Consider the following 18,248-nt stretch of genomic DNA (forward strand, 5'->3'; position numbering starts at 1 on the left):
ATATATATATATATATATATATATATATATATATATATATATATATAGACAGAAGGCACAGGTGTAAGTTGGATATGAAGGGATGATATCTAACTAAATAAAACTAAGGAGTGAGAGTGAAATGTATTGGTAGAAAGATAGAGGGAAAAATAGAATGGGGACAAATTATCTCTCATAAAAGAGGTATGAAAAAAGCTTCTGCAATGGAGGGGAAGAAGAGGGAGGTGAGGGGGAGTGAGTGAACCTTACTCTCATAAGAACAGGCTCAAAGAGGGAATAGCATACAAACTCAATTGTGTATAGAAATCTATCTTACCCTACAGGAAAGTAGGAGGGGAAAGGATAAGAGAAGGGGGGGTGATAGAATGGAGGGAAGATTAGTGGAGGGAGTAGTCAGAAGAAAACAAGTTTGAGCTGGGACAGAGTGAAAGGAGAGAGAGAATGCAATACATGGTCAGGGGAAATAGGATGAAGGGATATAACATTTTCAATAATAACAGAGAGAGAGAGAGAGAGAGAGAGAGAGAGAGAGAGAGAGAGAGAGAAACTTCTCACAGAGAGCATCTGGAGGGGCTGGGCTGCTAGTAAGTGATTTTGATTTTGAGAATGGGAGAAGGCCAACTGGAGCTGCCTAAGACTTCTGAGGGCCAGCTGGAGCTGCTGGAGGAAGCATGACTGTGGTGTTTGTACTTTGTCTGTGGTTTTGTTAAGCTTTGTCTTCCCAGGAACAAAAACTGTGAAGGACTTGAGGTAGACTGGATACTGTGAGTTTCAATATGGAACAGGAACTGCACAGGGAGCTGGATAAGGAACTGGGAGCTGTCTGCTTTTGAACCCAGGTGACAGTTTGGTGGATTTGGGCAGACGATGGGACCATGGAAGAGGAACCCTGAAAGTCTGCCTTGAGTTAAGATGAAAAGACCTCTCAGTGGGTACTGAGTAGTGACTGATGAAATGGTAACTTACTTCTGACCTAGGGGTGAATGGCTTTTGTATTTTCCACTATCCCTTAAGAGGGTACTGAGTAGTGACTGATGAAATTGTAACTTAATTGTATCCCATGGGTGGAGGACTTTGACTTTTGTACTTTGTGATTGAATTAAGACCTTTATAATTGACTAAATGAAAGCACTTTGCTTAAAACTATGTGGCCACTTTGGTGAAAACTATGGCCGTTTTAATGATAAATTGTTATGTCATAACATGGGAAAACATAGGAATTTTGTATTTTGATTTCTCTGAATATTTTGCCTTAATTTGTTACTGAATAAATAGAGAGTTCACTATATTGTATAATCAAAACCTCGAAAGGTGTTCATAGCAGCAGTCCTCTGGAAAGCTGCTCATGCTTGGCTTTATAAAACCCACTTTTATAAAGGCAGCTGTAGGATAATGAATCCTGCATTGCACTTAAAGTCTGAGGATGGGGTTTTAAATCCTGGCTTTGTTACTTACTATTTGTTTTATATTGGAAAGCAATATCTCTTTCTTAGGCTTAGATTTATATCTTTAAAAGGAGGGAGATGTATTGCATGACCTTTGGGTATTATTTGTATTTGCAATTGATTTCAGTGAGCTCTGAACTAAACATATTATAATCACAAAGTATGTCATACTGTCAGCTTTTCTTTTTATTCTGGTTTCCATCTACTTGATCTAGAATGGCCTCTGTGATTTGGGATTAATTAAGGGAAATTAGTTCATTTAGCTCCCTCCATTTTCAAAATATCATCAAAGAAATATGTGAGAAAAAAATGAAGATGAGCTAATCAGTGAGAGCAATCAATAACAATCAACAACTGATGTCTTTTACTTGTCTTCTTCTGATGTCAATCAGAAGCAAAGAAGGGACCCAAAATGTATACATCTATAGAAGGACATGGATGTTATGGACTTCATCTCTGGAAGGAACTTTAAAATTCACAAGATCCCAAATGTACTTGAGTATAATAGGTTCATCAGCTATAGCAATGGATTTTAAAACTAAAAATTCAACAGTTAGGAAGGACCTACCTCATAAGGGACAGTGCAAGACTTCAGGGATACAATAAATTTTAAAATGACATTTCATGGAACTTGACATACAGTAGAATAATAGAAGTGTGACCTATTTTTATCATCATACAGAAGCCAGGGGTCAGCAGAAAACAATGTTTCAAAATTTTGGCAAGCAGTCAGGAATCAGAGAGAGTGCCCAGATACTAAGATCAACAGTGTCTGTAACATTAGAGCCGAAAAGGACTTATCAACCTATTACCAAGACTGATTCAATAAATCCAGTCTTATTCAATCTAATTTTACATAGTGATTCTTAAGGATATAGTAAAGGATCAAGAATCATTTATTAGTGCATGTTCCTGGTACTCTAGAGCAGAGTTTCTTAACCTATTTTGTACATCACCAACAACATTAATCAGTCTAATGAAGCCTATTCTCAGAATAATATTTTGAAATACAAAAATTAAAAAACACAAAGGAAACCAATTTTATTGGGACACACACATATATACATTATATACACACAGAGCTAGATGTGTTGTAGGGTAGAGTGTGGAACCTGGAGTCACGGAGACTCTTCTTTCTGAATTCAAATCTGTCCTCAGATAGTTTCTAGCTGTATGACCCTGAGCAAGTCACTTAACCCTGTTTGCTTCAGTTCCTCATGTGTAAAATGATCTAGAGAAGGAAATGGCAAACTGCTTCAGTAACTTTGCTGAGAAAAGTCCCAAATGGGGTCATGAAGAGTCAGTCACAACTGAAATGTGTGTGTGTATAAAATTGTATATATACACACACATTTAAGTTCACCAATCCCAGGTAAAGAACCACCACCCTAGAAAAATCTTCTATAACTCCTTATAAAATTATTTAGTTACTATAGTTTTATAAGTAACTGTGCTCCTGGATGATATACTGAAAGACACATTTTTCCTCTTAGTACCAGCCTACTTTATAATCTGTGCCTTAATAATAAGACATATGCACACATTGTTCCCCACCAGTAATGCCTTGTACATAGCCAAAGATTTTCCCAGGCATTGGGGATCTGGTTATTACTACATGGAGCTACTCCAGTGGCATATTCTTCAGTGATTGCCTGAGGGAAGCAAGAGTTAAGATGCAGAGTTAAGAAGCCCAATGCTGTTACTTCTCAGGCTTTAGCAGATGAAGGCAACAAGAAGAACTGGTGATGAGATTGACTTCAAAGTAGTTTCTAGATCTCCCTTATCTTCCATTGTCTAGATATCTGCATATGCATGCATATCTAGAAACATGTATACAACAGATATACACACATAGTTTATATCTAGAGAGTTTCCTCACTAGGAGTTCTCTACTGAATCTACATGAAATCATGGGTCCAGACCAGTTCATATCAGATTAAAAGAAAATGACACATTAAGCTAGGGAAACAGAAGCATCAGACTGGTCAACCTACTATTAATAATAACAACCAAGCTACTAATAATAATAGCTTTTATTTCTATCATTATTTGTGGTTTATGAAGTGCTTTTCTAACAGCAGTCCTATGAGATGGGTCATATAAACATGATTATACTCATTTTACTGATTAGAAAAATGAATAATCTGAAGATTGCGTGGTTTGCCAAATCTCACACAATTATTAAGGGCCGGAGCCCAAGATTTAGGACCACAAGTTAAGTCACTTGTTCATGTACAAAAGAACATTGACTCAAAGCAAAAATTCAATTCCTATCAATTCTCCAAATAACTAATAGCTGGCATTTATATAGAATGTCAAGGTTTATAAAGCTCTTTATATTTGCTATTTCTTTTAATCTTCACAACAACCCTAGGAGGCAGGGGTTATTTTTCTCATTTTACAGATGAGGAAACTGAGGTTAAAAGAAGTTAAGTGACCCTTGCCTAAAGACATAAGTTATTAGGTACCTTACGCTGGTTTTGAATTCACATCTTCATGACTCCAAATCAATCATTCTATGAACTGTGCCACTTACCAGGCATGCACGGTATTTTCCAATCAGTAGAGATAAAAAGACAAAAATTAAATTGTGTCCTGTCCTCAAGGAGCATACAATCTACAACCATCAGTAGGTAAGTGACATCTTTGCAAAGGTATCAAGAATATATGTGTAACAATTACAGATACAACGTATGTGTGACGACCAACTTTGATAGACCAGACTCTTCTCAGAAATGCAGGGTTATAAGTAAACTCCAAAAGACTCATGATGGAGAGAGATGTCTACATTCAGAGAAAGAACTAGAAGAAACAGAGTCTGAATGCAGATTGAAGCAAATTACCTGCTCTCTTTCTTTTTCTTGTTTGATTTTGTTTCCTCTTTCCCATTGTTCATTCCATCCAATATAATCCTTCTTTATAACCTGACCAATGTCTAATGTGAAAGTATCTGCAGATCATGCCGCTATTGGGGGCGGGGGAGGGGAGGGGAGGTCAGGGAAGAAAATTTGAAACTCAAAGAACTGGGGAACTGAATCTTGTAAACTCAAAAGTAAATGAACAAATTAATAAAGACAAAAAAAATCACCCCAAAAACAAACAAACTAAAAGGATGTATGTGTAAGTCATAATCTAAGAATATTGACTATTCACACACACACACACACACACACACACAATGTTTCTTCTATGCAGAGCAGAATGATTGATTTAAAAAATCAGTCTTTGCAGCTACTACCTGTCCTCTCCAAGATATATCCTTAAGTATTTATAGAATAAAAAATGAGATTCAGGAAACATATGGTGAGGGGAAAGGGAGGAGGTTATTGTGGATGGGTTAAAAGAGAGGACAATTGACACATACAGAAAAACAGTCAAATTTCAGGGATGGAAAGTGCAAGATTAAGGCAGAGGGGAGCAAGCAAATGATTTGAGTCCAGAGATAGACACCATGGCTGGATGGGATGCTGTATGCTGAACAAGAGTTATTGAGTTCCAAGGCTTTCTGCTGGGTATTCCTATTTATATTAACTTTGGCCCTAACTGATAATGGTTCTTAAAGCTACAATTTTAGAAACTGCACATAGCCCAAAACAGGGATTTCTGCCACTCATGTTCATCTTTGCATATACAAATATTAAAAATGTACTTTTTAATATAAATAGAAGTGATTATCTAAAAAAATAGCCTCCCCCAAAATACATAGTAATTTACATATATGATTTAACTTGATTGAAATTTACAAGAGCAGGGGTGGCCAGGTGGCTCAGCAAGTAAGAGCACCAGCTCCAGTGTCAAGATGACCTGGGGATCAAATCCGGGCGCAGATACTCAGCACCACACCCAGAAATAACTGGCCGTGTAACCTTGAGCAAGTTACTTAACCCTGATTGCTTTAAAAAAAAAAAAAAAGAAATTTACAAGAGCCACAGAGATAGGTACTACAAATATTTTTATCTCTCAGTTTACAGATGAGGAATCCCAGGCAAGGAGCGATTAAGTGCCTTGCTGAAGGTTCTAAAATTATTACTAAAACCAGATTAGAATCCATATCTGTCTTGACTCCAAGTTCTATACATTTTCTATTATATACCATTACCCTATTGAATCTTAAGATAATAATGGCTAGGCCTATATCTATACTCTGAATTCATTGTTTGTAGGAAACTTTTTAATAATGAAACCCTGTCTATCAATGCATATTAGCACCTTCTTTGCAACTTACCTAGTATTAGAAAGATAGAACACTGAGAGATAAGCAACTTGCCCAGTATTACCCAGTGAAGTCTTCCTGGCTACAAGGTCAATTTTGTCTTCCCTACATCATGATTAACTTAGAAAATAAAGCATCAGAAAATAGGCTGGCTAAGAAAAGAGTAAGTTGTTAGATTTTCCATAAGAATTTTATTTTTTCTATTCTGATAGTCTATTTGAGTGTCAGTAAAAACTTCATTTCGGGTATATTTTTCCTCCTTTTTCTTTTTTTTTAGGGAGTATTCAAGTGAAACTTTTCTCTATCATTTAAGGGTGAATACCACCTAGGCCTAAGGTACCATTTTAACAGAGTAAAAGCAAAAGAAATGGAATGTCTATCCAGTGACAAAGGAAGAAGGTCATTGTCCTCAACGCTGCTGATGAAAATTTGAGAAAGGTTTACTTTACCCCTGTGAAGACATACATCATTACCTCACCATTTCTTTTCAGAAAACTAGACTGGAATTTGAGGCATGCATTAATTAGTGATATCAAATGATCACAAATGGAGTACATGGGCTATCTTCATGGGTCTGGTCAATTGCATGTTTCTAGAATAATTAGCCAAACAGTGAGGGAAAAAATCAACAAAAAAAACCCCAAAACATCTGATACCTGCCTAGTGACATTCTATACTTACATACAATTATAACTGAGAATCATTAACAATGAATACTTGCAAATTATGAATAAAATCAATCGTCAAATTATCATTCTGTTTTTCTTTAATTTGATGTTATTTTTCTTAGAACAACAGAACACAACAAAAACCAATCCCTCCTAATACTATGCAATTTCAACTAATATTCAGAGATTACAATAGAAATTCACAGATACACTATCAAGGGATTACACTGAGGGCCTGATGGGACCATCTGCCTCAAGCCATTTGTAGCTATATGGGGAATCTAGTTGTTAGTAAGTGCAGATAAACAGAGCCAAGTGGAGCCTGGGGTATACATACCCCCAATATCACTATAAGAATTATTGCTGTAAACTGAGTAGGCAGGGTAGGATCAGTTGTTAGCAATTATGCCTTCAGAGGTACCATAGAGACAGGTAGAAAAGTCACCCCAGCAAACTGGTGATTGTCCAAATTGTCTTGATTATTTCTGGGGAGCCAGAGCAATTGCCGCATCATTTGGGTAAATTTCACAGACAGCATATTAGGATGGGCATGAGGGATCAGTGTAGTTTCCACACTTGCTAGTAATGAGTTCCATTTCCTGTTTCATCTTGTGTGTGAATTTTCTGTGGCTTCCTTCAGTTTTTATGGTATGGGGATTACCAGCAGAATGGTAGCTATGTCTATTTTTTTGAAAGTGAAGAATTGAAACAAAAAATTCTCTTTTTTTTCAGTGTATTAAGGAAAGTAAACTACAACTCCATCTTGGGCTAGATAAATGACTTTGGAAATTTATTTATGATGAAAACCAATCTTAGATTTTTCTAGTTAGCAGATACCCAAGAATATCATTGTAAATCACATTTTCAATCAAACTAATCCTTCAACTAAGGTAGTGATTAGCAAGGCTATATGGCTCATCTAAATTTATCTAGGTATGTCACAAACTTTTTTTTGGAGGGGGGAAGGCATGACAATTGGGGTTAACTTACTTTCCCAAGTCATACAGCTAGTAAGTGTTGAATGTCAGCGGTCACATTTGAATTCAGATCCTACTGACTCTAGGACCAAGGCTCTATTCACTGCACCATCTAGCTGCCCCTGCCACAAATTTCTGGATTTTATGTGTTTACAGATAAGATTTAGAAATAATTTTGTTTAACATAAATTTTATTTACAAGTATAGTTTGTGTCTAAAGCATCACATTCATAAAATAAGTGAAGCCTATCTAATTCTCATTAGCCTCAAAACCTATGAGATTTTGAACTTGAGAAAAATTACCAAAAACACTGCTCTTATTGCAGGGTAACTGCATATATGAGCCTCTCTAGAATGACACATACTGTGCAGTATGCCTTGATTTGTTGTAGCAAAGAATAATGTGCGGTCAGACAGCTAAAAAAAATTTATTAACTACTTACTATCTGCTAGGGAGGTAGGTGGTACAGTGGTGGACTTGGAGTCAGGAAGACTCATCTTCCTGCATTCAAATCTGGCCTCAGACACTTACCAGCTGTGTGACCCTGGGCAAGTCCCTTAACCTTGTTTACCTCAATTTCCTTATCTATAAAATGTACTGGAGGAGGAAATGGCAAATTGTTCTAGTATCTTTGCCAAATAAACTCCCAAAGGAGTCAAAGAGATTCGGATACATTAAAATACAACTAAACAACAACAACAAAATGTGCTAGGCACTGTGCTAAATATCTGAGGATATAAACAGAAGCAAAAATATAGTCCCTGCCCACAAGTAGCTTACATTCCAATGCTGTGAGCCTAATCATAAAAAGTAGCTAAAGGATCGGGGTAGTGTAGAACGTCAGCAGAGTCCAGGGAGTCAACAACCATGGGCAGAGTCTGAGAATCACTAAGCTGATGGACGACAGCAAGAGACACAAGACAGATACACATGCTGAGAACATGGCTTGACACATAGTAGGTGTTTAATAAATATTTCTGACTTTAGTAAAAGAGCTTTCCGAAAGTAACACAATGAGATCAAATGTCTGTTTTTGCTGCTTCCCCAAGACTTCCCCTGGTAATCAGCAGAGGAAATACCTTGAGGAATGTGACTATATAAAACTATTTTCCCCTCTTTCTTCTCATTTCCATTCATAGAACTGGAGGTTCTAATCTAACTAGAGTCCATCTAATCTAATTTCTACTAGAATTCACAATCACCTAATTGAAAGTATCTAAGAAAAGAGTTCTTGCACACTTCAGAGTATACTAGTATAGTCTCTGATAGCTCTAATCATTAAGAAGTTTTTCCTTATTTTGAACAAGAATCTGTTACCAAGTAACTTCCATCCATGACTACTAGTTCCTGCCTTTAGAGATCAAGCAGAATAAATTTAATTCCCTTTCAACTGGAATTCTTGTAAATGCTTGGAGACATCTATCACATTTTCCCTAGCTGCATCTTATAAAGGCTAAATATTACCAGATTTTAAGCACTTACTTGTTTACTATTTGTAATTCTCTCTTTCTCCCTCATTATTATTATATATTGAACTGATCCCTATATGGAAATATGATATTCAGTTTCTTTTAACATTTTTTACTAAAATTTTAATTTATGGAATAAAACAAGCATTCTTGTGAATATAATTAAAAGTAAAGATAATTCTACTGAAGACTATGTATGAAGTAAATTGGAAAGGTAAAATTTGCCTTAAGGAGGCAGGAATTCTCTGTCACTAGACCACTTCAATTAGAAGCTAGATAAGGGCAGGGACTGTCTTTTGTCTTTTTGTATCCCAACAGTTAACACAAGACACAAACTAGATACTTAATAAATGATTGATCTGACCCACCACTTATTTTTGTAGAATCCTTGAGTTGAGTGGTTAAAAATTTAAATACAATATGTTTAATACCATAAATGTTAAAAGTTATCTTGAGTTTTGTAAGCACAGAAAAAAAACAGGTAACCTTAGGTAGTAGTTTACTAATTCCTGCCTTAGAGGAAAAGAAGGAAGGAAGAAAGGAAGGAGAATGAAAGAAAAAAGGAGGGACGGAAGAATGAAAGAAAGAAGAAAGAAAAATGATACTGACTTCAAGATACAGTCAGGTAGGAAATAGAGCAGTAACATATGAAAATAAAACAAGATCAGAAATATGTAGTTGAATTCAAATTAATATACTATAAATGCTTAGGACATTATGATATCTATACTTTCCTTAGGCATTCATGTAATCCTTTGTCTGTCATTCATTCATTCATTCATTCATTCATTCATTCATTCATTCATTCATTCATTCATTCATTACTATATTCTTGGTCCCAAGTAGTGGAAGTTCTTTGCAAGTACAAAATATATCTTTAAATCTTCCTTTTGTCCATAGAAATTGTGTGTCCACTGTTACTGTATGTGATCAAACAGAGACTAGATATTGTTACTAACATCATGGTGAGAATGGGTGCTGTGAGTAAAGGTTGGACTAGATGACTTTGATGATCCAATTATCCATTTATTCATTCATGTATTCAACAAGCACTTATTAAACACATATTATATTGTAGGCATGGCAATAGACCTTGGGGATATGAAGTCTAAGCCAAAATGGTCTAGGCACTAAAGAAGCTAACATTTTCATTTCCAACTTTCAAATATAAAATACAGTGATACTCCTTCAAATTGGAACCTAACTAGTAAAAATACTCAAATAACCAGCAATATGGAGATTAATGTTTGTATTTGATGTTCAAAGAAAGAATTTAAGTGACAAGAACATTAACTCAAAGCATGAAATTATTCTCAAAACAACCAATTTTCAGAGTATATTTTATTACCAAGGAACAGTATAATTTTTTATTTAACCTACACCACTGTTCTTAGCATGATGAGAGTCCAACTTCATCTTTATGGTCCCAAGGCATTATAACAGAACGAACAATCTAAGAATCAATACTATTCACTTTATTTATTAAGATAGGGCAATATACTAAGGTATTTTAGGGAAAATATCAACAACAATGATAGAAACAAAAAGAGTTACTAGTTAAGTCTTTAGTTAACCAGTGAATAATAGCTCATCATTCTTCATGAATTTTTGTTAGCAATGGTTTAAATATAATTCTACATAGCTGGTCAGTTTTTAAAAATTTTGTTTCTTTGTTTTTTGTAAATATTTCTGTGCTTTCATTTGAGAAAGTCAAATTATCCTCAAGCTTTATATGATAATCATAATGACTGTCTAATAATGAACACTTAAAAAAATGAATCAGTGATGTTAGAATAGTTAACATGTGACTCTACTATAGAATAAGCTACAAATATTAAAGTTATCTAAAAAATAAGGAAATCAATGAAGTCAAGAGATATAAGTTCAAATTGCAGCTCCAATGTTTAATTATCAGCTGGGAACTTTGAGCAAATCACTTGATTCCCTTGAGCCTCAATTTCTGCATACTATATCCTATCTGGCTCACAGGTTTGTTGTGGGGATGTAATTAGATAATGGAATGAGTGTATTTTTAATTGTGATATGCTATGTAGAGTTCTTATATTTTTGGGAGGTAGCATATCAATAGCAGAAATAACATAGGATTTGATCTAAAGACCTGGGTTCAAATCCCAATTGTAATACTGAACTACTCTTGTGACTACTGAGCAAACCATTTGACCTTCGGAGGCAGTTATTTCACCTATAAATGGGATTAAAAATGCATTACCCATCTGGAGAATTGATAACATCCTGGAATTTGGAACTATAGGAAACCTTGTAAATCATTGGAATCAACCTTTAATTTTACTGAATTTCTGTAAGGAAATCATTTTGAAAATTTAGAAGCATTATAGACATGTGAGCCCTTGTTACTTATATTGGACTGTTTTCTAAATTATCATGAATTTGACATTTTATTCTTAAAGAATTATGAGTATTGAATGGAACTTACATATTCTATCAATGTTAAAAGAGAAAACAACTAAAATTGTGTTGGTACTATGTGTGTTGCCAGTTTAATCTTTTAATATTTATTCATTGAATTAGTTACAGCAAAAGACATTCCTCCGTGCCCCATGCCCATCACTTCCCTATAAGGTTACCTTTCCTTATTAGAATGTAAGCTTCTTGAGGTCAGGGAATATTATGCTTTATGTAACTCTGTTTAAAAACGTAGAAGAAAAAGAGCTTGAGAGGGAGCAATCAGAGATATAAGTAAATAACCAAGCAAGAGCCCTGTCATGAAAACCTAGAGAAGACAGAGTATCCAGGAGAAGGTAATAAATAGTATCAAGTGCTCCAGACAGCTCAAGAAAGATAAGGTGTGCAAAAAAAGAGTAGATTTGGAAATTAAAAGAGATTTGCAAAAAAAAGGTCACGTAGGGAAACAGATTCATTATTCTTCATGCATGGAGGTAAAATATAATGAGGAGAGTATTACTAGAAACAATGGGATTTTACTCATAGCTAGAGTTTGGCAAGGACAGGATAAATCAAATTCAAAATGGTTATATTAAGCAGAAAGGGGGTGTGAAAAAGCATTATTGATTAAGAAGATTTATGAGGAAATCCATAAAGTGGCATTAAAACCAAAGCAAAGGCCCTTTGAACAAGGCTCGCAGATCATTATATTTAGATTTAAGGGTGTGATCATTATATTTAGATTTAAGGGTGTGAAGGACTTAGAAGTGCCCTAGTCCAAACCCCTCATTTTACATATGTAGTCACTGAGGAGAACAGAGGTCTGAAATAAGTTGTATAAATAAGGTTACACATTCTAATTTGTAGAGATTAAATTAAAACTCAGTTACTATGACTAATTTTAGTTCTTCCTTCTCTTTTCATTATACCACATAATGTTACAGGAAGTAAATGAAATATTGTGGTAGGAGAACACTATAGACCACTCCATCAGAAGGAGATAGCGGAGACTAAATTCCAAAAATCATATAATAAACTTGCCATGAAGGCTAGAGTCTTCTTCCTGATGAAAGTTGAGTAATATAAATTGTTAGCTCGCCTTAATAATTTTATCTTTAAAGAGTGGAAGAACCAATGAAGGGAATTATTCTGAAGTGATTTTGACCAATAATGAAGAACTTATTTGCCTAAGTAGAAATAACTGGAGACTTGGGAAGATATGGCCACTCCCATCTTAGAATAAAGCAGTAAGCCAGGAAACTGACCACTGTGTGTGATTTTTTCCCCCACATTTAACAATCTTTAATTTGGAAGAAAAGTCAATACAAACCATTCTTTAGGGTTTGGTCTTAAGAGTAAAAGGAAGGGTGAAATGACCTATTCCCCTGCCCCAACTTTAAGAACTACCAAGCACAGGGTAAAAGTCATATATTGGGCTATTTAAAAAAACTCAGCCAACCTACCCTCCTCCCCTCAACAATTCTAAAACTCATTCCATAATCTTGATACATATTCCTGCAGAAGATTTAGTTCTGCTTCAACTTATACCACCATCTCCAAAATACTGAAGATAGTTTATCCTCATTACTGTAGAATGTGTAATGCACACCAAGCAAGTAATTACTATTCTTTCAGTAACTGTTACTTCTTTAAAACTAGAACCATTTGAGGAAAGAAAACTTGCCTCTAAATATATCTTCCCACAAATGGTAAGTACCTATCAAAGGCCAAGAGTGACCTAAACATGATGGAGGCATGAATGGCAAAATTAAAGGTCAAATATATAGCTAGCTTTTTCTATTTATTTGAAGCACAGTAATAAAAAAAATGTTACACTTTGGGAATTCAGTGGCATAAGTACACTGCCATAACTTTAGGGATGTTATACATCAAAAAAAAAAGCTAGATTTTCTCCCATTTTGAAACACTGCATCACATAATCTTACTCGCCCAAACCGACCATTTACAAAGATTAGGTCAATACATTTCTAACATCCATAAAAATGTAGCTTTCTTACTAAAATGCAAGAATTAAAAAGATCAGTGTCTAAACACGAAAAGACAAAAAACAAACTAGAACAAAAGCCTAGATATCACATCTAAAATCGGGGCTTTTTGTTTGGGCCTTCATATTCTTCTCTCCCTCTACCATATGTTGCTGGACTTCTAGGCTGGCCTCATAACCTATGCCTAAAGGTGGACATTTCTAGCTTCCTGAGGCATAGGGATCTCCCATGTTCATTGTTCCTGCACCCATTCTTATCTCTCTCCCATGGATCCATGTGTCCCATCCGACTATAACTTTCTTGTCTTTGGCGTCTCATTTGCCCTTCCAACTCACCGTTGGAGAATCATCATTTCTTCTCCTCTTCTGTGTTGTTCTTCCTCTTGTCTTAATTGTATTTCTTTGCATTTCTTGCTCGTGAAGTTCCTTCATCTGTCTCAGCTCTTCTTGAAGCCTCATTAGATCCTGGCCCCAAAAATTTGCCTGATGCTCATGATATGCATCTTCCATTTTACTTTACAGTTTGCCTTTGGCATATTTCATGTTTTTCTCAACCTGTTCCCTTTGCTGCTTTTCCATTCCATCTAAAGACTTCCATCTCTGGGAATATTCAAACTCAAAGGTGCAGTGCTGAACAAAACATGGAGGGTTCTCTCTCTCCTTTTGATACATTGGATTTTTCCGTGCAAGCTTTTCAGGAAGACCATCTTCATCACCTAATTGCTCAAGTGGTTCCACAATGACTGGACAAGGAACAAAAACACTCCTTCACTGCATGGTTAAAATGCTTTTCTTGTAGCTGGCTTAGAAACAAATTCAACAATGCCTTTTCCAGTAGATCTTCCTCGATCATCAACAATTACAACAGCCCTTTCAATAGGTCCAAATTGGCTGAATGCTTCTTCCAATAATTCATTGGAAACATAGGGTGAAAGGTTTCGTACAGAGAGGGCAGCAGCATGTGTGGCAAATAGAACACAAAGTTGTCGCCCTCTCATGGGTGTATTATCAAATTCTGCTCTTGCAGTTTCTGCCAAGGCTCTAGATTCCAGTTTGATGAAACCGAATCCTTTGCCCTTGTTGATAAAGACTTCACCAGGTTGTCCATATTTAGCAAATAATCTTTTAAAGTCTTCGTCTGTAATATCAGCTGGCAGATCTCCAACAAATAACCTACATCGCTGTGTGTAAGTTTTCTCTCAAGGCCTCCTCTACAAAGACAAATTTGCTTTAAAGCCCTCAGAGTCTGCGATCTTCTCTTTTCTTCGGCGTCCGCCCTGCGAGGGACCCAGGTGATGGGACGGCTGCGGCGGCTGCTGCTGGTGATATCGCGGGTGGTCCTGCGAACCCTCGGGGCTCCCCTACGCCCAGTGAGTGTCCTCCAGGAGGAGTGAGGCCAGGCCCGCCAGGCCTCGGCCCTCCGGGCATCTTGCCTTGGTGTCGGCCAGGGCTCAGACCTGGCTTAGGCCCTGAGGCGCAAGGGCGGGGTGGGAGAGGGGGGGAGAGGGGAGCGGGCCCGTTCGAGCCAGAGGACACCAAGGTCCGTCCTGAAGAGGTCTGCTGAGCTCCCCAGGAGGGGCCGACCGTCCGGATGAGGGCTGGGAGGCCGCGGAGCCTGGGCCTGAACACTCCCCCGAGCCCGGGGGCGGCGCGGACTGAGCGGAGACAGAAGCCGTGGGTCCGGGGCTGCTGCCGGGAGGGAGGCCTGGCTTCAGTGGGTCTGGTCACGCCTGTTACTGCAACGTCGCCGCGGCAGCCTGTTGCGCCTGTTGCTGCGCCAGTACTTGCGCCGGAGGCGGCAGGATGGAGGGCTTAAGCCCGGTCTGGACTGGGCCTGGCCCTAGCGGCCCTTGATTCTGGCTCAGGCCCATGCCGGGAGGCGGTAAACCAAAGTCATGGCTTAGGCCGCCTCCTCTCCCGCCGCAACCGGGCCACTCTGGAACCGGTCCCCCGACATGTCCGTGATCAGCGGGCGGGCAAGGCAAAAGCAGAGAAGAATCTCGGGGAACGTGGAGGCCACCTTGCTGATCACAAAATGGTGGGGGGACGCAAACCTGTGTGATTTTTCAAACAAAATGTGGGTGGGAATCACAGAACAAATTGGACATGACTATTATGAAATAATTTTGTACAGTAAGGAATGACAGATTTGAGAGATTCAGAAAAAAGACATGGAAAGATTTGTATGAACTATTGCCAGCCCATTAGAATTAAATCCACAATGTAAACAGAGACCACTAAAGGAAGATGAGCACTTAACAAATGAAAAACTGACAAATATCCTGTAAAACTGATGATGAAACATGCCTCCCTTCTCTTACCAGAGAGGTGGGAGATCATGAAAGAAGAATGTCACAGTTACTGTCATATAGATATTGACCCTCTATTGGCTGTTTTTGCTTAACTGCTTTTTCTTTTCTTTTTCTTTTTTTTTACAAGAAAAGATTCAGTTATGGGAAGAGTTGATGCAGGGGCTATATTTAGGATTAAAAAAAAGTAATCAAGAAAACTTTTAAAAACATAAATAAGTATTTTATTAATGATCTCATTGAGAATGTGAGAGGTGGCTACAACAAAGAAATGCTATTGTCCTGATTTTCAAAAAGGTGAAGAATGTTTATTTCTACAAAATATAAGATTACAGAAGGCAAGATGGCAGATTAGAGGCAGCAACCCAACCAAACTATCTCAACATACATCTTCAAAAAACTTTAAAATAACTCCTTTAATCAAACTTTGGAATGGCAGAACCAAACAAGGTAAGCATGAGACAACTTAGGAAGTGAGCATGAAAGGTCTGTAATACTGGGGTAGGCTCTGGAACACATAGTGTCAGTACCAGCAGCAGGCCTTGGTGGCAGCTGTGATAGAGGCAGATAGAGCAGAAGCTTCCAAAAGCTGTCAGCTCAGAGATGGCAAAGGGGGCATCTGAAAACTGATCAGAAAACTCATTACAGGGGACCCTTTCCTGGCAATGCGTTCAGGTGGTGCTCATTGGCAACTTGATTGACCATACAGAGTTCTGGGTCACAGTTACAAGCTAGAGAAGAACAGTAGTATTTGAGATTTAAGGAAAGTAGGAAACCTGGTCAAAGTTCAGTGGACAAGAGGAGAGCTAGTATTTGATGGTTCAAGAGTGCAGGGTTTCTTCTGGGGTAGAGAGTAGAGTACAGACCAGCAGATCAGTGACTATATTTCTCCCAAGATCACACCACTTTGGAATCTCCAAAAATTTGTAGACCCCCTCAGAACTAGCTCTGGAGAAAGTAGCACGAAAAGCCTGAAGTTTGGAAAAGTGCCTTCACATCCCTACAAGAGAAGAGGCCAACTTTAAATTTAAAGTCAAGATATAGGCCGGAAAAAATGAGTTAACAACAATAAATCTTGACCACAAAAAGCAGTGACAGAAAAGACTAAGACATAAACTCAGAAGACAACAATGTAAAACCTCTCTGACCAAAGTCTCAAAGGGGAAAAAAAGGGTGTTAATTAGGCCCAAGGCTAGTGATTATTTCTGGAAGAGTTAAAGAAAGAGAAGAATGGAAAGAAAAAAATGGGAAAAGGTAGGAGAGATGCAAGAAAATTATGAAAAGAAGATTAACAGCTTGATAAAAGAGGTACAAAAAGAGTGAAGAAAATAAGACCTTAAAAATAGAATTGTCCAAATGGTAAAAGACACATAAAAATTCACCAAAGAAAAGAATTCCTTAAAAAGCAAAATTGGCCAAATGGAAAAATAGGTACACAAATTCATGAAAGGAAATGATTCCTTAAAAATCATAGTTGTGCAAGGAGAAGGTAACGACTCTATGAGACATGAAAAACAATAAAACAAAAGTCAAAAGAATGAAAAAATAGAAGAAAATATGAGATGTCTCACTAGAAAAACAACTGACCTGGAAAATAGATCCAGGAGAGATAATTTAACAATTATTGTAGTACCTGAAAGCCATGATCAAAAAAGAGCCTAGAAATCATCCTTCAAGAAATTCTCAAGTAAAATTGCCCTGATATTCTAGAACCACAGGGCAAAATAGAAATTGAAAGAATTCACCAATCGCCTCTTGAAAAATGTACCCAAAAGAAAGCTTCTAGGAATATCATAGCCAAAATTCAGAGTTCCTAGGTCAAGGAGCAAATATTATAAGCTGTCAGGAAGAAACAATTTGAGTATTGTGGAAACACAAACAGGATAACACAAGATCTAGCAGCTTCTAAAATAAGGAATCTAAGGGCTTGGAATAGGATATTCTGGAGGTCAAAAGAGGTAGGATTAAAATCGAGAATCACCTAACCAGCAAAACTGAGTATAATGCTTCAAAGGAAAATACAGTCATTCAATGAAATAGAGGACTTTCAAGTATTCTTGATGAAGAAACTAGAGCTGAACAGAAAATTTGACTTTCCAATACAAGAAACAAGAGAAGCATAAGAAGGTAAACCGGAAAAAGAACTTATAAGGAACTTATTAAAGTCGAACTATTTACATTCCTACATGGAAAAACAATAATTGCAACTCATGAACCTTTTTTCATTATGAGGATAGTTGAAGGGAATGAATATATATATATATATATATGTATATATACACACACACACATATAGGCATACATACATATATGTATATATAGGAGGGTGTATGTGTGTATTAATATATGTGAGTATGTATATGTGTGTACATGTATATATAGACAGAGGGCACAGGATTAGCTGAATAGGAAGGGATGATATCTAAAAAATAAAATTAAGAGTTGAGAGATGAATAGAAAGGGAGAGATAGAATAGGGTAAATTATCGTATAAAAGAGGCAAAAGAAAACTGTTACAATGGAGGGGAGGAGCAGGAAGGTGAAAGGGAATGTGTCAACCTTATTCTCCTTGAATTTGGCTTAAGGAGGGAATAACATACACACTCACTTGGGCATCTTACCCTATAGGAAAGTAGGGGGAAGGGAATAAGAAGGGAGATGATAGAAGGGAGGGCAGATTGGGGGAGAGGGTAGTTAGAAGTAAACACTTTTGAAAAGGGACAGGGTCAAAGTAGAAA

General features: G+C 37.1%; 1 protein-coding gene and 1 pseudogene across 1 annotated transcript in view; both read right to left on the bottom strand.

The window, feature by feature from the left end:
• GRM5 (glutamate metabotropic receptor 5) overlaps window positions 1-18,248 on the bottom strand; it is a 663,694-nt gene that overhangs the window by 269,073 nt on the left and 376,373 nt on the right. The window lies entirely within an intron of this gene.
• LOC138148205 (splicing factor, proline- and glutamine-rich-like) overlaps window positions 11,304-18,248 on the bottom strand; it is a 47,334-nt pseudogene continuing 40,389 nt past the window's right edge.

The sequence above is a fragment of the Petaurus breviceps genome, unplaced genomic scaffold, assembly GCF_028583685.1.
Source record: "Petaurus breviceps papuanus isolate PSGF00001 unplaced genomic scaffold, PetGlider_PUasm1.0 90823, whole genome shotgun sequence".
Classification (NCBI taxonomy): Eukaryota; Metazoa; Chordata; class Mammalia; order Diprotodontia; family Petauridae; genus Petaurus; species Petaurus breviceps.